We start from the raw sequence: 8,042 nt of genomic DNA on the forward strand, positions 1-8,042 counted from the left end.
GACGAGAAGTATAAGAAAAATTTTGTCTAGAAGATAAAAAATGAAATTAGAAAAATCGACATTTTTTTCGATGTTTGCATTAAAATAAAAATTAAATAATCAGAAAAATAAAAAATCTACTCTCACAATTTTCTGAAAAATTTAGTTCTGAATTTTTCAAAAAAAAAAATTCTAAAAACGGTGCATAATTGCGTTCTAAATGTCATTTTGAACCTCGTTTTCCGATTTCACCCCACTGTGCACAGTGAGGCCAAATGAGGTGCCCGTGGTCCATTAGTTATACACATCTAACTGATTGTATTAAAGAAACTCAACTTATCTACTAAAATAGAGCCAAATTAGGTATTTTTTAATTACATGCTTTAACAACAATTAGTAATTGTTTAGTATTAATAAAAAATAACTATAGCGAGCTACTAGCAAGACATTATGAATTTATTTGTCTGCAAAAATCAAATCCACTTGTTGAAGAAGGGCAAAACAATCAATTTGTTTATTTTATTTTGTTTGAACAAGTAGATATTTTTTTATAATTAAATATCATATCAAGAGGTATTTTTAACGTATAAAAAAACTAAACAAATCTGATACTGCTGGACATCATTCAAGACAAGTTTCCCCACTCATTCTATGTACTTTCGCATAAATTGGATAAATTTCCACAAAATGCCTTGAAAACTTTTTAGAAGTCTCATAAGCATTAATTCAAAAACTAGTAATTAAAAATGGGTTGAATAGTTTGGGATAAAAGTTAATTTGTCCACGGACACCTCATTTGGCCCACTATGCCACGACACGCGCGACACAGACAATGCGCGCTGAGTACCCAGTGAAAAGAAGCAATAACATGCGACTCGATGAAAGTTTTAATTTTTTTCTTTTTTCATGTAAGGCCTTATGAAATAAAGATTGATATTCGATTATCAAAAATGAAAAGTTAGATAAAGAAGTTATATTTATTTTCATTTTTATAAATAAATTTTTTATATTTTCAACAAATTACGGCTATTATAAACACGAAAAATCTGTATCGAAAGAGTGTCTAGTTAACAATTAACACTTAAAAAATTATAAAAATACATCCAACGAAACGATAGCAAATAAATAATAATCAAATTCATGCGGAAAAACTTTTTTAACAATAACTTTTTTAAAATTTCTAATTTCAGCAAACTGCTCAAATTATATTTTTCATTTATCCTTGGGAACCGAATAAAGTAATTGCTGCAAAAAAGGTCGACCATCAAAAAATAGGTGGCTCATTTGGCAGAATTTGATACAATATAATTTCAACTCCGTTCATTTATAAGTCCAGAAAGTGTTTTACGAAGGTTTGACTGTTTATACAGAATGACTAATTCAAATAAAATTACAGAAAGCTAAATTTAAACTTTAAAGTTGCAATTTCAATTGTTTGTTTTAAATAATTTTTTATTTGTAAGTGAGATTTAAAACAAAAATTTTTTTATAAATAACAGTTGAAAAATTATTCTTTTAGGAAAAATGTAAGTTTAAAAGATATTTAGAGGGTTTGAAAAGAAGCAAACATAATTTTAAACTTGGAAAGATTTCAAAAAGTTATCATAATAAAATATAGATTTTTGAATATTTCATAATGGAATTTTGGAGTTTTTTGAAGATTCTCAAATGTTTGAAGAAAATAAAAAAATTTCTCTTAAGATTTCTGGGAAAATTTTTAACGACTTTTAATTTTAAGAAATTATTTTTAACAAAATAATAAAAAAGATTTCAAAAGACATCAACAATGGTCAAAAAATAATTTAAGACATTTTAAATGATTTTTTTCCCAGGATTTAATAAAGGTGTAAGACAAAATTAGGATCACTTGAAAAAATATTTCGAAGAAACAAAAAAAATCAAAAATAATTTGAAATTTGCGAAGATTCCAAAAATTTTTGAACAAAGTGTAGATTCTTTTAACATTTTGAAATCGTAAGGTTTCCGTAAAATTTTGAATGATTTTTCATTCAAATAATAATTTTAAGAAAATATTTCAAATAGATCTCAAAAAAATTTTAGACGTATGAATAACAATTGAACAATTCTAATTTTTAATGCTTCTGACTAAAAATTTCTTGAAAAGATATCGATTTTAAAATCTATAAAGCTGATTCATTCTTCAATTTAGAGAATTGAAAATGATAGCGTTGTTTAATATATTTCTTTAGATATTTAAATTTTACAATTTATAGAAGTTTGACAATTTTTTATTTATTGATTTCAGTTCAGTTTTTATACTTTCGAATGAAAAAAATTGTAGCTTCAAGAGTATGAAACTTTTTGTCTAAACATGGAAAAAACTGGAAATGAGCAGGAATTTTTCTTCCATTGAAATGTGCATAATACGCAGATTGCAAATACATTATTTTTAAATCACGGATTGGAAAATTAGGAATTTTTTAATCTCAATTTTTTTCCTATTTTCCAACAAAGGACCCCTGAGAAAAGGGATGATCTGGCCAAACACGGAGGAACTGCCCTAAAAGTAAGTCGTATGACAGCCAGGGCAGGGTATGCTGCCATGGTTAAGAGCTTGTCGAAAACTGCTTTGAGGTCAAGAACCAGTGCTAGTTTCGCACCTCCGTGAGTACCGATCACGAAGATAATTACTTTAACCGAATATGTTGGGTACATTTGTTGTAGCCCCCTATTGAGGTCTTGATATCTCTTCTCCTTTTCCTTCGCAGTGATGTTGTAGTGCAGGCTTGACCACTGAGGGGAATTTTTATAGATATTGCTTAAATAATAGATAGGATTTTAATATCACCACCGACCTCTCCTGATTCAACTTCACAAAAGTTACCAGCCCCCAATCTTCTGGGCCTGAGAAAAGGGAAGTGGTGGCGTAACTTGAACATGTGTTGATTGAGTCAATTTACCCTCTCTGGACAGGCCTGTTGTAGTTGACCGAAGCCGAGAATTTGATGACGAATGTAGTTCGTTTCGGAAAGCTTTGGAAAACGATATCAGGCTTCGAGTGTCCGATGGAAAATGCTGTCCGAAAATTGTAGTTCAAGAAAATTGAGCACTTCTCGTTTTGGACCGCATTATGTCTGCAGAGATACGCCATTCCCACGGGGGTGGGACAATTAGATAGTATGTGTTCAAAGTGCTTATCGTTTGCATGGCACGTTCTACACCTTTCACTGGTAACTTCAAACACTGTTCTTCTACATTTGTGTGAAAGTTTCTGTGCATTTTCTTGTCAAGTAACTCTTGGCGGAGTTTTTAACTGCTACTTTCTTTACTTCGGCTTTTAGGAGTGAAGCATCTAGATGGATTAGTGTACTTTCTTCCCTTCTTCAGTTAAAATTCAGTCCAAGGGTCTCGACCGCTTGCTCCGCGGCTTTGTAAAGGAACCCATCGTTGCAAATCATCTCGTGGTTCCTGACCATATGCATGATATTACAGTAGAACTGGGACGACAATCATACTAGTCGCAGATACCTTGTTCAGCACCGACAGATTTGAAGACCACATTTGTCGAAGACGATGTCTGTATCTACTTCGGAAAGACTTCTTCACTGATTTTACATCCTGAATGCGGCTTTAAGGCACGCCCAGGTATGTATAGGTCTCTCTAGTGTCAAGATGTCTAAAACACTTATATCCACAAGCTCACGTTCATTAAGAACGCCAATAACCTTTCCTTTCTTCAGATAAATTATGTCACACTTGTCCAATCCAAAGTCCATACCTGTCTCTCCTGTGCACTTCTTGACGATATTAAAAGCACTCTGAAGTTTGCATTCACCAGGAGCATATATTTTAGGTCATCCATATAAATATATGAGTAAACTAATACTCGCGATGATTAGTGTCGCGACAGATGAATCCAGAAGAATTTCGTAATGCGAGAGATATAGGTAGAAATGTGATGCAAAAACTCAGAGGGCTCATAGTGTGGCCCTAAAAGTCGACCCTCTGGAAGGTGACATTATTCGTTGTCACACGATATTTTCCAGATGAGATAGTAAATCTAGTTTTCCAAAATACAGATGATAAGTATATGAGAGGTTGAATCGAAAGATTTCCGATAGTCAATCCAAGCCATTGACAGTACGCAGCGATGGGCTGCTGCATCTTTGCAGATGCACCTATCAATAAGCAGGCTTTCTCGGCAGCCTGATACGCCTTTTTTCGAGCTATGTTGTTCATACATCTCTCTCCACACAGGCACATAGGTCACAAATTGTTCTTCGAACAATCTTGTTGTTTAGGGCAGTTGTAAAGATCTTATACAGCGTGTCCAAATAAGTTATTAGCCTGTAATTCTCAGGTTTACACAAGTTGCCTTTTTTCGTTAGGAGTATTGTGCGTCCTAATACCAGCCACTGCGGAATAGATGTCCCCAACTTTAAGTATGAGATGAATATGTGGGCCAAATGTTGGTGTGTAAAAGTAAACTTCTTCCACCACAAGTTCTTGATACTATGAGGTCCTGCAGCCGCAAAATACTTAATACCCATAACTGTTTTTTTACCTCTTCGGCAGTGTTAAAAATGCATTTGCCTGAAGCTTCATCGAATTAGCCATAAATTAGTCTTTTTATTTGAAAACTGAAATATTTGAAATTGAAAAAAATACATATTTTCGGGTTGACGAATCAACTATTTTGTAAACAAATTCTTCTTTTTGGCTTGAAAATTCAAAAATGTTTTTGAATATTTCTTTCTATAATTTTTTGGCTAAGGATTTATCATATGGTTTTAAAATTCATCATTATGGTCGAAAATTTAAATGTTGAAAATTTATTTTTATTTTGGTAGAAAATCAATCTCCACAGTTGAAAATTCATATTTTATTGTCAAAAATTCAAGTAATTTATTGAAAGTTGAAATAATGTTTTTAAATTAATTTGTTCCGTTTAAAATTCATCGATTCTTTTGAAAATTGATCTTCTTGCTCGAAGATCAGTATCTTTTGTAGAAAATTATTCTTCTGTATTGAAAATTCTTTCTTTTTTTTTAGTTGAAAATTTATTCTATTGCATCATTTTCAAATTAGGCTATTTTTTTAAGAGATACGCAAGTTTTAATTCTTTTGGGAAACTTTCGAAACACAATAAAATGATTTTCAATAACTTTTTTATACTGACTCCAAAATTATGTAGAGTTGACGAAGTTTGAAGTAGGTTTTGCGTTTTAAAATAATAATAGGAAAACTATAATTATTTTTTATAACAGATGGTTTTAAAAGGATTTACTCTGAATTTGAAAAGGGAATTTTCGAAAATCATTATTACAGTTCTGACATTTAACCAGGAATTTGTTTATAAATGATAATTATGAGTTGGTTAATAAAATTTCTGGAAGAAATTATGTGTGATTCTGAATCTGCTCAGAGAATTGTCCAAATGTCCAGGAATTCAAAATCAATCGCGGGTAAACACTCTGTTCTAATATGTTTACCTTATTTATTAAAAAATCTTTAATGAATTTATTTTGATAGATACAGCTCAATTTATGAATTTAATTGAATTTCTTGAACGAAAAAATTATTTGAAATTAATATTTCATGTATTAGACCCTATGCAGATGCATTTATTATTTATGCATTTATTTAATCATAAAAAACAACATTAAAAATAAAAAAAATTAGAGAAGAAGAGGAGAAGAAAATACAAAACGAGTTTTAAAGGAAGCAAGAAACTGCTTTATAAAAAAATGAAGGGGAATAAAAGTACAGAATTTGTCTACATGAAGTGGGAAAAGGCTAAATTATGCAGACGGAATACTAGACGCTTTCAGAGACTATTTTAGGGGACAATTCGGAGATAAAGCTATAGGATGCCACGACTACGATGCGGAACACGATTCGTTAGAAAACTCAATTGAGAAAGTCTGTGTCACTGAGGTTAGGGATATAACTAAGAACTTGAAAACCCGTAAGGTTGACGGAGTAGACGATATTATCCCTGAAATGCTTAAACTTTTCGAAATGGGAGACGCCCAAGACGATTGGAAAAAAGCGATTATCGTACCAATATACAAAACAAATGGAGATAAAAGCGACTGCAATAATTACAGAGGCATAAGCTTATTTAGTACCGTAAGTAAAATATACTCAAAAATACTTATTCGTAGGGTAATGTAAATAACACAAGAAAAGATTTGAGAAGTCCAAAGTGGGTTTATGCCAGGAAGGCCATGTACGGATCAAATATTTAGCTTAAGGCAAATCGCAGAAAAAAGTTTGAGAGTAGGAAGAAAAGTTTTCTGTGCATTTGTTGACCCAGAAAAAGCTTTTGACAAGGTAGATAGAAGTAAACTTTCGGAAGTCCTGAAAGAGTACGGGGTCAATGGATGGCTATTGCAAGCTATAAAAACAATATATACGGGAAGCAAAGCAAGTATAAGGGTTAATGGGAATTTGAGTGACTGTTTCGATATTATTTAAGGAGTTAGACAAAAATGCGTAATGTTTTCATGGTTATTTATATTATTTATGCAAGAGTGTTTAAGAATGGCTCTTTTCGACGAAGAGAGTGTGGATCTCGAAACAGTAAAGGTACGTGGGTTAGCGCTCGCAGATGATTAGGTTGTTATGGCAGAGTCCATCGAAGACTTGCAAAGAATGTTGAATAAACTAAATGGAAGCTTGCAGATTATGGGCCTTAAAATGAACGCATATAAAACAAAAACTATGGTGTTCGGAAGAAAGAATGAGAAAACACTATGCAGTATTGTATTTATTTACTAGGGACGGTAAGATAGAGGAGGAGTTAGATAAACGCATAAACGAAGGTAAGTAGGTTATTGGTAGAGCAAGGCCTCTTATTAGAAGTGAAAATATATCAAATAAAGCTAAGATGGCAATGCATAACTCTATATTTTTACCGACTGTACTATACGGTAGCGAGACATGGACCTATCAAGGAAAGAATAAGAGTAAAGTTAATGCAATTGAGATGAGATTCTTGCGCATGATATGCGGGAAAACTCTCATGGAAAAAGTGAGTAACGTGATAATTCTAAAAGAATGTAGTGTAAAATAGACACTAATAGACACACAGGAAAGAAATCGGTTAAGATAGTTCTGGCATGTTGAGAGAATGCCAAATGAACGACTAACGAAACAAGTGTATCAAGGTAAAGTAAATGGCAGCGTGCTTAGAGGCAGACCGCAGAAAGAACGGTTAGAATGTGTGAATGAGACCCTAGTTAGAAGAGACATGAGAAGCCATGGAAACACGAGAGTCTGCATAAAAAAATGGATGGACATAAAAGAAGCTAGAGTAGTATGTCAGGACAGAAAAATATGGCGACAAAAAAAATTTAATAAAAAGAGTGTCAGTAGAGTGAATGATGCCTGAAACAAAAGACCTTGGATACTAATGGACCCAAGTGGGAAACCCAACATGACGACTTTGCGTGGATCTGCACTTGGGGTGATTGCTAGAGAGATCGATCAGCAACCCGGGTCGGAGCAGTTTTAGGGACCGAACGTATTATTTAAAAAAATATCACGAGAATTCCATATCAATCTAAAAATTGTATATCCCTTCCTCACATTGCTCCCTTCCCCACCGAGTGAGTCATGCCTACCCCGAAAGGGAAATGGCTTAGTGGTGTAATAACATGCTCACTAGCCTAAATTGTACCCATTTGGTCTACACATTTTTCAAACAAAAAAATTCAAATCGGATATGATTTAGTTACAGTTTTATTATTTTATTCTTTATGTGATCAATAAACATGTATAAATTAAATTGATATACATATTATCTGATTTTACATCATCATCATCATTGTACATTATTTATTAAAAACTGTGAAATAAACAAGAAATTTATGTTTATTCTAAAAATGAGTTTCAAAATTTGCATTAAATTATTTACAAGAATGGCAGTATAAATAGGGATAAATTTATATGCAGTAAAATTTAATAAATGTTAGTGCGCGTGTTCAGATTCGATAACACAGGCCCACAAAAAAAACAAAAGTGTCTGTGCAATTGACCAGATCTATATATTCTTATGTATTTTTCGACGCTGAATCCGAATTTGCAATAAAAAAGTA

General features: G+C 32.4%; 1 protein-coding gene across 1 annotated transcript in view; it reads left to right on the forward strand.

The window, feature by feature from the left end:
- Positions 1 to 8,042, forward strand: part of LOC117175423 (hydrocephalus-inducing protein homolog) — a 195,245-nt gene that overhangs the window by 53,110 nt on the left and 134,093 nt on the right. The window lies entirely within an intron of this gene.

Source organism: Belonocnema kinseyi, chromosome 6 (assembly GCF_010883055.1).
Source record: "Belonocnema kinseyi isolate 2016_QV_RU_SX_M_011 chromosome 6, B_treatae_v1, whole genome shotgun sequence".
Lineage (NCBI taxonomy): Eukaryota > Metazoa > Arthropoda > Insecta > Hymenoptera > Cynipidae > Belonocnema > Belonocnema kinseyi.